Source organism: Tupaia chinensis, unplaced genomic scaffold (genome assembly GCF_000334495.1).
Source record: "Tupaia chinensis unplaced genomic scaffold, TupChi_1.0 Scaffold145805_1, whole genome shotgun sequence".
NCBI classification, from domain to species: domain Eukaryota; kingdom Metazoa; phylum Chordata; class Mammalia; order Scandentia; family Tupaiidae; genus Tupaia; species Tupaia belangeri.
This window is the reverse complement of record NW_006205663.1, coordinates 640,578-656,201: the sequence shown is the minus strand read 5'-3', so window position 1 is coordinate 656,201 and position 15,624 is coordinate 640,578. Positions and strand designations below refer to the sequence as shown.

The 15,624-nt window shown below is 36.3% G+C and overlaps 1 pseudogene; it reads left to right on the top strand.

Annotated features, from left to right (window-relative positions):
• The first annotated feature begins 14,413 nt into the window (after window positions 1-14,413).
• LOC102477453 (protein MAK16 homolog pseudogene) lies at window positions 14,414-15,335 on the top strand (annotated as a pseudogene).
• Window positions 15,336-15,624: the final 289 nt, after the last annotated feature.

Here is a 15,624-nt window from a genome sequence, read left to right as displayed (position 1 = left end):
ACAACCCGCGGTCGCCTACGTGGGAGTCCAGCGACATAGCCACTACGCTAACTGCTGGTTCCCATGAACAGATTCTTGAAGTGTTTCCTGGGTAAATTTTTTTTGGAGGGAGTTTTTTTGCTATAGGGTGTATGCACTCACCAGAAAGACAGAGAGAGAGACAGAGAGACAGAAAGCAAGAAATCACTCCCCAAGCAGGATGGCCATGCCATAATCCCTTCTCCTCCATTCTCGTCTTGGAATCTTGGGTATGCACGCACACGCACCCAGTGTGAGTTTAAGCTACTGGGTCCGGGACTCGAACCACGGTTGACTACATGGGAGTTCAGCGACATAGGCATTACGCTAACTGCTGATCCCTTAGGAAAATATTTTAAAGAACTAATTTTTTAAAGAAAATACAAAATCAATCCAGATCACAGACGAATTTTGAAAATCCCAAATGCCCAAAGAAAGTTTAAGGCACAAATGATTTTACTTATTGGGAATTTTGTAGCCAACTAAACACATCATGCTCCACATTATACTTTCCTTGTTCACCTTCTGTGGTAGTCAGAATTCTAAGATAACCCCTGAGAAGTACTGGCATCTGGAATTCACACCATCTGCCTGTGATTCAATAAACCGCTAATCTGAGTACTAGTCTGAAGACATTTTGTAGATGCAACTAAGGTCACAAGTCAGTCGACCTTAAGATAGAGTGATTATTCAGGTGGGTCTAACCTAATCACACTGGCCCATTAAAAGCAGAGCATATTCTTTAGTTGGTTACAGAAAAGGAAATCTCCAGTTGGTGTCAGAAGAGAATGAACTCTTGTTTTTTTTTAGGAATAAAACAAACATTCATGGGACCAGCAGTTAGCGTAATGGCTATGTCGCTGGACTCCCACGTAGTCGACCACGGTTCGTGTCCCGGACCCGGTGGCTTAAAACTCACGCTGGGCGTGTGTGCATGCATGCCCAAGATCCCGAGAGGAGAATGGAGGAGAAGGAATTGCGGTGTGACCATCCCCCTTGGGGGGTGATTTCTCGCTTTCTGTCTCTCTGTCTCTCTCTGTCTGTCTGGCGAGCGCACCCACCCTATAACAAAAAACCTCTCCAAAAATAAAAAAATTTAAAAAAATTCATGTTGTTATCTCCTCAATAAGGAATTATGAGAGTCCTTTATGAGCCTAGAGTAGTCTCTACCAATATTTTTAAGGAAAACAAGAGCCTCAGCCCTAATAATTGTAAAACGCTGAATGCCCTTCAAGAAGCTTGGGAGAGGATTCTGAACCGAAATAAGAACCATAGCCCTGGGTGAGATTTGAATTTAGCCTGATGAGTCTATAAACAGAACATTCACCATTCCCAGATTTCTGACCTACAGAAAAAGAAATATAACAATACACATGGTTTTAAGCTTCTAAATTAGTGGTATTGTGTGACACAGCAATGAAAAACTGTAATAATACATAATCCAAGATATGAGGCATTCCAGTTATTTATCCTTTCCCACATCCTCCTAGCTAAGATGTTCCATGCTTCCAGTCCCTAATCAAAATTTGTTATCCTCTCTTCCCTTCCTGAATTTTACCCTGATTGCTCTTGAAACCCAGATCTATGGTTAACAGAAATTTCTATGTTTGAAATATGTTCGTTGACATTTTGTTTCTATTTCTTTTCCTTAACTGAAACAGGGCACAGTCTTTCCTATATAGTCTTATCAAGGGTGAGATTATACATTCCACCATGCACTGTCAACTTCAAGGTCAAGAGTTGAGAGCAATGACAATAATAGAGAATATTTGCTAATTTTTTTATCATGTGTCAGGGACTGATATAAGAACTCATGGAAGCAACTGTTACCTACTCAATATGTATTTTCTTTCTTACTAATAGAATCTCAATATTTTTAGAATAAAGTTCCCCATTAAAAACTATTTTTCCTACATAGTGTTCTGGTCAATGAGATATAAGAGAAAATTGATTCGGACTTCCTCAAAACCTCTTTAGAAATGGAGATGATTCTATCAGCTAATTTTTTTATTTTTCTTTTGCTTCGTATCCTTCTATCTTTTTGATGATTAAACTTAGTTGCTTTGCTTTGTGGGCCAGGAGTTTGGAGGAAAGAAGCTATCTTGCAACCATGATAACTACATTTACTTCCAAAGACTAGTGAACATGAAAAACAGAAGATTGAGAACACTTAATAGCATGATGGAATCCCCATTCCACCTTGAATTATCTACCTGCATGTTTCCACTTTTGTCAAAGAACAACAGCAACAAAAACACCAAACTGTTTAGCTATGTTTCTTTAAATTAGGTTTGTGTTCCATGTAGCTGAACCTGTTCTTAAGTAATACAGGATACTTTATATCAATTAAATCATTTTAAAAAACACAGCAGCAGTATAACTTAAGGAAAATTACTATCACCACTTGAAATGAAGGAACAGAGGTACAGAGAATATATGTAAATTTACACCTTCACACAGTTCTGGAAGAGCTATCGTTCGAACCTATGCAATTTGATTTCAGATTCCACACTTTTTCCTCTACTACTGTGCTGTCTTAGTAGATTCTCACCATCATGTAAATTTCTGCTCTTTTGAGGTTTATGCTGTATGACTGTATTAACCTTTCAAATAGCCACACTACTGCCATTTACCCAGTTCCCAAGAGTTTACATTTTTAAAGCCTTTGACATATTTTATAATCTTTATCTGCATCCCAGGTCTTGCTATTTATTTTTGTGAGTTCCTTAATTTGGCTATTATTGCCACTCAGTGTGTGTACTAAAGGAGAGAAAAGGAGAGAATGCATTCTCACTGGGGCATGGTTACACTCCAGTCCTTTTTCCTCCATTTTTTTTTTTTCCTTTCCATCAAGTGTTTGGGCATGCATATGCATCCGCCTAGTGTGTTTTTCAAGCCACTGGGTTAGGAGTCAGACCACAGCTTTATAGGCATAGCACTTATCCTCTGTGCAAAAGAGCTACACTGCTCCCTGATTTCTTCATTTTTAAAGAACTTCACTACACCATTTTAACCATACATTCACAAAATTGCATGGATATACTGTGTATATAGAAAACATCTATAATAGCATCACCTCTAAAATCCTAAAATCAGATGTTCCATGTGTGATCACAAAGCTCTACTCATATATTTTCTTATTTCATCACTCCCAATATTCTTATTCCTCTAACTCAGGTCACTAGTCCTTTATACTCCTCCTACTCATCAACCATTCATTCTTTAAAATTTTCTTTCCATATTTAATCTTGATTCCTTAATATTATATCATTTTTGTGCCAACATATTCAATTCCATTGCTTCTAGCCCATCTTCCTGGTAGAAGTCTATTCGTGAAATCTCACAGTTTACATCCAAGTCTATATATCAGGATGAGGGAAATTACATAACCACAGAGATTAAAACTACTGTCAACCCATAGACTATAAACTTGTACTTTTCCTTCTCTATAATGACTTTTCAAAGCCTATTTGTTTCCTTATTCCAAACTTTTCATTACTGTATCACTTTTACCAGATTATTTTCCTTTCTATTTCATAGAGAACATTAAGTACACCAAACAAGAATTCCCTTAAGTTTTTTCTTTCTATTTATGTCTACCATTCTGAAATGGCCCTTGAACCATTTTAACTCTTTGCCAAACTATATGATTATATATACATATAATATATACACATATATATATGTATACATATATATTATATATGTATATATACACATATTATTACATATATGTATGTGAATATATATGTATGTATACATATGTGTATATATATATATACACTTAAATATACTCTCTAATTTTCTTTAAATTTTTCCAATCTCTAACATAATAGGATTGTAGTTCAACTCCTATAGCCATCTTTTAATTTTACCAAAATCATCTTATATTAGGAAAATATACTTCTGTGTTTATAGTGTAAGCTTGGGGCCATCACCTTATTCTAGACAAATTAATGTTTTTTTCTTTTTGGTTTCTTTTGTTTGTTTTTGTGGAATTTAGAGTTTACATGTTGAAAGCATATCCCTACAGTTCTATCTTCTCTAATTATCTCGGGTCCTTCCTTTTTGGGAGGAGGGGTAGGAGTTTGCCATAGTTTGTATACCCACGAGAGAGAGAGAGAGAGAGAGAGAGAGAGAGAGACGAAAAGTGAGAAATCACCCCCTTGGGAGGATGACCATACCGCAATCCCTTCTCTATTCTCCTTTCAGGAATTAGGACATGCACATGCCTACTGTGATTTAGTGGTCAATCATGTGGGAGTCCAGCACCTTAATCACCATTCCACCATGCAGGGCACCCATGAGGAGAATGGAGAAGGGACTATGGAGTTATCATTGCCTCAGGATCCCTCTCATTGTCTCTCTCCAGTGAGTGCACATGCCCTGTGGCAAAACCCTTTTTAAAAAAGTTGCCAGAGGGTGTGTGTGCTCACTAGGGAGAGAGAGAGAGAGAGAGCAATAGAATGTGAGAAAGCACCTCACATGGGGCATGGTCCTTCTACAATCCCTTCTCCATTTCTTGCACCTTTTAGGATTTGGGGCATGCACACACATGCTCAGTGTGTTTCTTAAGCTGCAATTTCCAAGACTCGAACTTCTGCCCAACCATTTGGGATCCAGTGCCTCAATCACCATGACATTGGCTGTTTTGGTCTTTTAAATTTTAATCAAGAAAGATTTTTACATCATTATAGTTGTAATAAAATGCCTTCATTTATTCGTTTACTAAATCTCATTATTTTTTCTTCCCATATTAACTTACCACTAGCACCAAACTTATTTCTTTGTTATTAAAAGCTTCTCAAAAAAGGTCTCTATAGTATTTATTTCATTGTATATACAGTTATAACTTTTACTGTTTTCAATACAGATCTCAGTACTTATTCAGTTTGCTTAGTTTCCTTGTAGTCCTTTCTATTTTCATCTTAACCAATGTGAATTCATGGCGGATTTTTCCATCCCTTGATCTTTGCACTTTTTCCTCAGTAGTTTTGATTATATTTTATTTTATTATTTATTTTATATAATATTTAATCACATAAATCTTTACAGTGTATAACATTTCCTTCTCCAGCATGATTACCATGCATAATGCAGATTGTTACAATGTTCTATTTTTTTATGTTTTTTTAAAAAACTTATTTAACAAAATTATTTTTTATTCTCCAAATTCTCAGGAAAGTGAAGAATTTCTTCATAGGCTCCATGTAGTTTTGGCATTGTAGTTTTGCTGTTTTCTTCTCTACTCAAACAAAGCTACTATCAATAATGTTTCATTTTTGGATATTACTTGGCTGTATTCTCATTCTGGGTAGCACTGAGAATATCTCTTTCTTAGCTCTATATTTGAAAATAAGCTATATATGTACAATTCCTGGTGCAATTTTTAGTCTTTCACCTAAATTTGGTGTATTGTACTGGGAAAAAAAAATGTTTTTCTTACCTCAATTCACTGGGTCTCTGATATTTTAAAAAGAAAAAAATGAGTATATTAAAATAAAAAATTCCTATACCCAGTACACAGCTTCCTCCAGACTTTCTTATTACTGAATGCTTCCCATATCCCACCAACAACTTTGGTTGGAATATGCCATCTGAGATTCTCAGATTCAAGGTACCTGGATTTGTTCTCTCTTTACTAACAGCTCAATTGTTTTTTTGTTTGCTTCAGTCAATAAATGTTGATAGGAGGTGCATAGGAAACAAAACTATGGCTTCTTCAAAGACCGTGCCTCAGAGGGGTGTCATGCTATTCATACAGACCTTATGTAGCCAACAGAACAATCTTTCTAAAACATTGCTTTTATCATGTTGTGCTCTATTCAAATGCTTACATGATAAAATCAGATTCTGCTAGCTTGACATTCAAAGGTCACTTGGATAAGAAAAGTCTATACCCACCTCATCACTTTTTTTCCTCCTTTTTTTTCTCCTGGTGTATCCTTCAATTTTCAAATCAAATAACAAAACCTATGGTTGTTGGAAGGATTCTATCTTTGAAATGCATAACACTTACTTTCCACACTGTATGCCCTGCAGGCAGTAAGCTCCATGAAAGCAGGTACTGTGCTTAACTTGTTCTTTTATTTTGATTCTGTTGTATTTTCTAGAGCCTATAAAAAGCAGTGTCTTATGCTCATTTTTATCTCAGAGGCATGACACAATAGGATTCTATTTATATACAGAGTTACCCACATATACTTGTTAACTATATAGATATTTACTGATTTAAAGAATGCCTCTATCATAGACTTTGAGGACTTTTCATACTACATATTTATGAAAAATAAACTATAACTTTTACTCATTCTTTCACTTCTAATACTGATAAATTACCATTTCAAGTTCAATTACATTAAGATTTCAATTTTAATAGGCATTTTTTTCTATAATTATGATAGTATTTCAGAAAAGATAAATTTATAGTCCTATGTCTCTATTGGAATTGATAAATAGTACTGCTGCTACATTGGACATGGAGAAAAACGTTTTAGTTTGCATGAGAAAAATAAGTAAAGTATATTATGAACTTTGGAAACATATCTGAAAATTGATCAAGTGAAATTTTCAGTTTTATAATGTTTATGCTTTCAATTTTAAAGTGGTGGGGACTGTTGTAACATATTCTATAAACTTGTGCTCTGGAGAGTCCTCCAAAACTGGGTTTTAATCTGATCTCAACCACTAACAGAACTCAGGCAAGCCACACAACTTCTGCGAGCTCAGTTTCATCATTTATAATGTGTATATTCCAATAAATTTCACAGGGTTTTGTGAGGAGCAAATAAAATAAATAATGGAGAATGACTTTGTTAAATGTTATTTAAATATAAAATTATTATCATTACCAATAAATGGTGAAAGAAGAAATCTTCCCAGCGAAACAAATTAACTCTGTAAAAGGATATAGGTCAAGTGCCATTTTATAAATTTTTACATTCTCAAATGGTAAGAGACAGCAAACCCATAAATTTAGAGTTGCCAAAAAATCACAAGATACCAAGTTAAATTTGAATTTCAGTTTAACAACATACACACTGACAAATATTTGGTTATTAGGAATATGATTACTGAGAAATAATAACTAATTGTTCATCTTTTACTACCATTTGTTGTTACTGATATTTTACAAAGGAGAATGAAAGTAGATTTAATGTTAGGTAAAGATAGGGAAAGCTATATATGTTTTACTTTATAGTGTAGCAAACGTTAGTGTTCCATATTTTATTTAATTTGTGTGAATTCCAAGAATATTGAATATATCTATAGTCAAATATAAGAACATAATCACTTCCCAAAATTTAATAGAAATTTTTTTTTTGCTCATTCTCTGTTTAAGATTATCCAGTCTATTATGTAATTGAGACTGGTAGATGTAGATCAATAATGGTTTTATATACCATAGAACTAATAATGACACCGAGAGTTGATGGGCTATTTTAAGGGATCTAATATGATCTTAACATTTTTTTTTTTTGGAGAGGTTTTCGCTATAGGGCACGTGCGCTCACCAGACAGACAGAGAGAGACACAGAGACAGAAAGCGAGAATTCACCCCCAAGGGGGGATGGCCACGCCGCAAACCTTTCTCCTCCATTCTCCTCTCAGGATCTTGGGCATGCACGCACATGCGCCCAGCGTGAGTTTTAAGCCACCGGGTCCGGGACACGAACCTCGGTCGACTACATGGCAGTCCAGCAACATAGCCATTACGCTAACTGCTGGTTCCCTGATCTTGACAATTTTAATGAAAGAAAAAGAACAAACAACTAATAACTAATGGCCAAAAAACACCGAGGTTAAAAACTAAGAAACACCAATCGATCCAGTTCAAGTATAAACAACTGTTTTAGAAAAAAAAGATACAAAAAATATTAGGCTATTTGGTGAACATTCTTTGTGCCTTTGAAGCTATTAAGTGATTTTTCACCTTTCATCAGCATTATCTCCTTAACAAATGAATTTCATTTTGAAATTCTTTCTGTCAAGTTGTCCAGTCTAACATGCAATGCTATTTTTTTTCTTGAGAGGTTTTTGCTATAGGGAGCGTGTGCTCACCAGACAGACTGAGAGAGATAGAGAGACAGAAAGCGAGAAATCACCCCCCAGGGGGGATGGCCACGCCACAATCCCTTCTTCTCCATTCTCCTCTTGGGATCTTAGGCACGCACGCACACGGGCCCGGCATGAGTTTTAAGCCACTGGGTCCGGGACGCAAACCACGGTCAACTACGTGGGAGTCCAGCAACATAGCCATTATGCTAACTGCTGGTCCCTAACATGCAATGCTTTTTATGCCTTACATGCAATCACTTGATAAGAGTCCACCTTAATGCACAATTTCAAAGAAACATCTGACAATCTACAAAACTGACTTTTAAAATTTACTTAATTCTTTGAAGTTATAAACTGGAATGAAGAAAAAAAATGAACATAGTCACCTACACTACAAGTTCTTATATTTCTATCTTAGATTTATAAATTTCTAAATGCAAAAGATTCTATCTTTCTACAGTTTTATAATTATTTTTTCACATTGAATCAAAAAGCCTTGTCAGCAACTCATTTTCTAACCTCATATACACATAAAATCCAGCCAGAAAGTACAACTTTAAGTTAGTCATGCTGTCTATCATTTATCTATCTATCTATCTATCTATCTATATATATATATACATATGTGTTTCTGTATACTGCTGGAGGGAATTCTTAAATCCACATAGATTTCATTTCTGGAAATTATGTTTTTTTTTTCTACTTCTTATTAGCTCTACTCTTACTACCTGGATGCTTTCTGCAAGTTACTTAACATCTCTAAAGCTCTGTTTCCACTTACATAGAATGGGACTCCACAATGACTCATTTTCTTTGTATTTCAACTTCATACTCTCTCAGAAGATAAAGCTCGTTGACTTGGTTTTTTTTGTTGTTTTTTTGGTTTTGTTTTTGTTTGTTTGTTTGTTTTTTTGCTATAGGGTATATGTGCTTACCAGAGAGAGAGAGAGATGGCAAGAAAGAGAGAGAGAGAGATTGAGAAATCATAACTAATGGGGCTGGTCAAACCATAATCCCTTATCTTCTAGTCTCCTCTTGGGATTTTGTGAATGCACGCACATGTGCCTGGTGGTTTCTTTGGTTGTTGTTGTTTGTTTGTTTTAAGCCGCAAGGAATAATCATGAGTACAATAGGTATACAATACATATACAATTGCAATAAATATTTTAATTTTAACTGAAAATGTGGAGAATGTCAAGAAAGACCATGGCAGCTTCCTAAAGAAAAATTAAATGGGTTAACAATCAGTCCTGTATGTGCAAATGCTATTATTAATGCATTCACTTACTCATGCATAAGTAGGAGTTGTATTTTCTTCATGAAGAGGCCACTGCCTTTTATTTTTCAGTTTTAGTCACTGAAAAGCAAAGTCAACATTTCATACAAAGTGTCACTTTTCAAGAACTGAATGTTAAGGGTCATGGATTACTTTTTATATTTTTTGTCAAATCAGTGATTTAAAAAGATAACCTTATAAAGTTTGTTATCTAACATGTCAAGTAAATTACCATTCTCTAGTACCATCTTTACTCCTTTAGCTTACTGCTCTATTTTTTTCTTAGAAGTACTGACCTGGGAAGATTGTCTTTTTTTCCTTTTCTACTTTAGAGCAGTAGGCCTTTGTTTCCTTTGGAGCAGTAGCCCTTTGTTAACAAGCCAATATACATGCTTCTATTTATTCATAACGCCAGATGTCAACTATTCCAGTTTATATAGTGAGGCAAGCTTGGCCACCTGAGTTTTGTATATTTTCCTTTGTTTTAAGTAATGCTGAATGTATAGACATATAGCCAATACTATCATATAATATCTTCACATTCTTTTCTTCCATTCTGTATATGGAAATCAATCATTCCAGTCACAAATATTGGGGGAAAGTGCTAGTGATTGTTAAAAATATTTATTTATTTATTAGGCTGATGAGAAAGTCTTGATGTGTTTTTCTATGCAAAAATGCATCATGACTTTTCTGACGACCTAATATTTTGCACAAAACACTGTATTAGGCATTTTGAAAACTCCAAAGATAAAGTATGTATTACCTTCTTTGGGTAAAATAGCTAGACATAAAGAGAAAAAAATGCATATCGTGTGTAATGAGTAAGAATCAGGATGCCAAAGAGAAAGAATTGTTTACTTCTAAAGGAGAAAATTCACGGATTAATTTTTTAAATCACAAAATATATCAAAAATACATAAAATGGATGATCATATGTCAAGTATCTAAGTTCCCGTTACCCAGAATTTTTAAAAAACTGTTTGCCAGAGTGTATATGTGCTTGCCATAGAGAGACAGACAAACAGCGAGAGAGAAAGTGAGAAAATGCCTCCCTTGTGGAATGGTCATGCCACAATCCTTTCTCCTCCTTTCCTCCCAACTTTTAGAATTTCAGGCATACATGCCCAATGTTTTTTTCTTAATCCACTGGGTTTGGGACTCCAAATGTATAGTCAGGTATGCAGGATCCAACAGGCTGGACCCCCAACAGTGAAATTGAACAAATGCTAATGTTTTACTATTTTTGTTTCAGGTCTATCTGAAAATAAATCAATCACTGGAAATGGAATAGTCCCTTTTTGTACTACTCACTGACTCAAAATCACTTCTCTCAAAGGTAATAATTAAATTTAAGCTGATGTGTTCTTCTTTTCCAAGTTTTTATCATTTTTCTACATAAATAGATACTTATAAGAATATAACTATAAACACTTGATATATATATCTGTGACATCTATATAACTACTCATCTATTTTCATAGCTTGCTGTTTCACTATACCTTTTATTTGGTGATATTGATGTTGACAATATAGAACTGACGTTCATTCTCATTGCTACATAAAATTCCACTGTGTGACTATAGCACAAATTATCTATTGTATTAATCATGGATATTTGAGTTTTACCCAGTGTTACTTTAATGAATATCTTATATGCTTTACTATCCATGACACAATCCTTTCTCCTCCATTTCTCCCTCCTTTTGAGCAGCACGCAGGCAAAACTGATGTTTTTCTCAAGCTGCTAGGTCCAGGACTCAAATTATACAGTTTAGTCAAGTGGGATCTACTGTCTTAACCATCATGCCTTCAGCTGACCCTACATATTTAATTTAAGAGGTATTAGCAACAAGTGTTAAATTTAAACATGTTTTTAATGTAACTGCTGATAGGAGAGGATTTTTTCCTGTGATAAATTTTCAATATATATTATGTATTTATGTATATAGTCATATTAAACTAATATTTCTGTGCCTCATATCAGATAAAAATTAACTCAAATGGATCACAAAGCTAGATGTAAAATATTTTTGAAGTTTGTTATCTATCTCATGATACAGACCATGTGCACACATATGAGACAGATAAGTACACTCAACACGGTCTAATCATGCACACTTTCCTCCAGCTTCCAGCATATCAGGATCTTGGACATGTATGCCCTCCCTGTCTCCCACCCTTCTTCCACATTGTCTCTAGTGTCCACAACTATTTTCATTGTTTTTATGTTCTTCAGTCTTTCAGTCTCTACTATAGTGTGAAGCCAGGCAGTATTTGTTAAGTGGAGACTTAACAAATGTCTCTATTTCATAGCCTGGCTTGCTTCTATCAGCAATAACTCTCCCATATTCGTCTGCTTTCTATCAAATGCCAGGATCTTTTTATTTTTATTTTTATTTTTTTACGGCTGAATAGTGTTCTAAATGTGCCACACTTCTTCAATCCATCATTTGTTCATGGACATTTGCATTGGTTCCATGTCTTAGCAATTATGAATATGCTGAAATAAACACTATAAAACACTTTTCCAACTGAGAATCTTCCTATCATTTGGGTAGATAACCAGGAGTGGAATTGCTGGATCATATGGTACTTTTATTCATAGGTTTTTAAGGAACCTCCTTTTTAAGGACCCTCCATATTGTTTTCCATAGTGGCTGGACCAATTTAAATTCCCGCCAGCAGAATAAAAGAATTCCCGTTTCATCACAGCTCTGCCAGCAGTGTAAAAAAGTTCCCCTTTCACCACAGCTCTGCCCACATTTATCCTTTTTTTTTGTACTTTCAATCTTTGCCATTCTGACAGGGGTTAGGTGGTATCTCATTGTGGTTTTGATCTGCATCTCCTTTATGATTGGGATGTTGAGCATTTTTTCATATGCTTCTTGGATGTTCGTAAGTCTTCGTTAGAAAGTTGAATGTTCAACTCCTTTTCTCATCACTTAATTGAATGGATCACTTTTTGCTAGGTAAGCCACTCGAGTTCCCTGTGTATTAAGATTACCAGTCCTGGGACCAGCAGTTAGTGTAATGGCTATGTTGCTGGACTCCCATGTAGTTGACCGCAGTTTGAGTCCCAGAACCGGAGGCTTAAATTCATGGCAGGTGTGTATACATGCAGGCTTGGAAGATCCCGAGAGGAGAATGGAGGAGAAGGGATTCTGGTGTGGCCATTCTCCCTGGGAGATGATTTCTCACTTTCTGTGTGTGTGTGTGTGTGTGTGTGTCCCTGTCTTCTGGTCAAAATAAAGTAAATAAACAAAGTTAAATAAAATAATTCTACAAAAACCCAAAAAGGTGGTGGTGGGGAGGGGATGAGTCACAGTCTCTCAAAGCTCAGTCTCTTTTTTTTTTTTGGAGAGGTTTTCCCTATAGGGCGCATGCGCTCGCCAGACAGACAGAAAGAGACAGACAGAAAGCGAGAAATCACCCTCCAGGGAGGATGGTCCCGCCGCAATCTCTTCTCCTCCATTCTCCTCTTGGAATCTTGGGCATGCACGCACACGCTCTCGGCGTGAGTTTTAAGCCACCGGGTCCAGGATGCGAACCGCGGTCGACTACATGGGAGTCCAGCGACATAGCCATTACGCTAACTGCTGGTCCCCCAAAGCTCAGTCTCTTTGCAGCTCGGTCTCCCTGCCACTTACTGCTCACCATGTAGTCAGGCCCATTGCTGGGGCAGATGTCCCAATGGAGCAGGCAGTCTGGAAAACAGGGATTCTACAAGTCCCAATTAACACACCTCAGAGTTCAAAGGTGTATAATGGAGGGGATGAACTCACTGTGCAGCCAGGCAGATGTCCCAGTGGTGCAGGGAGTCCAGGAAAGGAGGGATTCTTTCTTTCTTTATTTTTTTGAGAGGTTTTTGCTATAGAGCACATAGAAATAAGAAACAAAAGGCAACCAAGGAAACTACCAATTTAATGCTAAGGACAAGAAATATCAATAACTACGTTGAATGTTAACTTCCAGGATTAAAACGAAAAGATTGGAACACAGCAACACTGCATATTCAGCAGAAGAGAGTTTGAACCTAACACTTAACTGGTGAAATAGAATTTTACGACTTTTGACTAAAACATTATCATTATTGATTTTTTTTACTATGCTTTGCTTTCTCAATTTTCAACATTTTACTTTCTTTTGAGTTGTTGATAGGTTCAGCAATTTGTTAAAATATATTTCTTGTTTGTTTCTTTAAATGGAAATACAGACTTTTTTTCCTTCCTTACCCATCTTGAAATGAAAATATTTGGGAGTATTCTTATTTTGTGGCAGAAGGGTTATTTTGTATAAGTTCAATAATGCCTGTTGCTTTGAATGAGGAATTGGAAATACTCATTATTAGACAGGGCTTTGACTGGAATGTCATATCTGAAGATCAATCAGAAAACTATGAAACTAAGGTAGATCTCAAGCAAGCCAACAGAAGCTCTTAGAAAGATGGCTTGGCAATAGAAATAATTCTGCCTGGCAGAGAGAATTAGAGAAGATATATGAAAGAATTTATAAAATAACTTGAACTTTCCCAGCCCAGCATTGTAACCAGTAGAGATTGCAAAAAAAGCAACCACAGCAGAGGATTATCTTGAGAAAGACTTTGAAGAAAGAAAAAGAGACTGATCTTTGCTAGCAGATGGTATATCACAGAATACTTGGTAGGTAGGGTTGAATTAAGAAGATTTATGTGTGGCTAGTGTGCTGGGTATTTGCTTTTCATCAATTTGAGTTGTTGACATGTAAATATTTTCTCAAAAATATTTAAAACCATACTATTTCTGTTATTATAGTCAGAAACAAAATTATACAAAGTTATAAGAAATATTTTGAGTATTATCCTTAAAAATTCAGTATTTTGAGATTTTGAAAGTTGTTTATTAACTGTCAAGAACTATGGAGTATGAGCTAAATTTTTTTGATATGTAAATCAAACCACAAGATACCACCTAACCCCATTCATAATAGCTAAGATAAAAATAAAAATTAAAAAGGCTCCTGGAAGCACCTCCTCATTGGAAGCATGTCTGCTGTCTGGTCCCAGCCACACTCCTCGCACTGAAGGGAGCAGGCGCCATGCAGTCGGACGACGCTATCTGGGACACGCTGGGAAATAAGCAGTTCTGTTCCTTCAAAATAAGAACCTGATGGAGGGCTTTTGCAGAAATAAATACAGCCTGACTGGACTGTGTAATCGGTCATCCCGTCCCCTGGCAAATAGCCAGTATGCCGCTGTCAGGGAGGAGAAAGGGCAGTGCTACCTGTATATGAAGGTTATAGAGTGAGTAGCTTTCCCCAGGTGGCTCTGGGAGCAGGTCTGGCTCAGTAAGAACTATGAGAAAGCACTGGAACAAATAGATGAAAATTTAAATTACTGGCCCCATTTCATTCAACACAAATGTAAGCAGAGATTCACCAAGATAACCCAGTACCTAATTCAAATCAGGAAGCTGACACTAAAGTGACAGAGGAAACTTATCCCTTTGGGGAAGAAGGTGGAGTGCAGGCAGAAGAGAAGAGAGGAAAAGGCACTAATAGCTGCTCAGCTGGACAACGCCATCAAAAAGGAGTTACTGGAGAGACTGAAACAAGGCATGTATGGCGACATCTACAACTTCCCCATTCATGCCTTCGACAAGGCCCTGGAACAGCAGGGGACAGAGACTGACTCTTCAGATGCTGAAGAAAAAAGATAAAGAAGATGATGATGAAGATGTAGGAGAAAAACAATTTGTGGAAGATGATGAAGTGAATGAGAGTGACTTAAGTGATTTTGAGGATATGGATAAGCTGAATGCCAGCAGCAATGAAGATCAGGATGACAAATCCTCCAGTGAGGAGGAAGGGAAAAGGCCCTTAATGTCAAACACAAAGGCAAAGCACCCACAAAAGAACCTTTGCAGAAAAAAAACAAACCTATATGGAGATTGAGTACAAGCAGGAGGTAGAGCCTGTGGCCAAGGCCAAAGCCACAGCCATGTGATTTGTCCTGGCATCTGTCATAGGACTCCTTTTCCTTTATCTTACACACACGCCACCTCCAGCTCTGCTGCTGTATTGTATATAACAGAGGACTTGGGTTTTTACTTTTTGTGCCACTTGACTGGGAAAAGAAATCTGGAGTGGAGGAAAGCCTTAAATTGTGAACAGAGTATTTTTATAACATATGTGTTCAAGTGACAGCTTGAGCAAGGAAGCTTAACAGATGAGAAACTCCTCTGAGGTTAGGAGTATTAAAATATTCCTAAATTGTAAACACTAAAAAATAAATA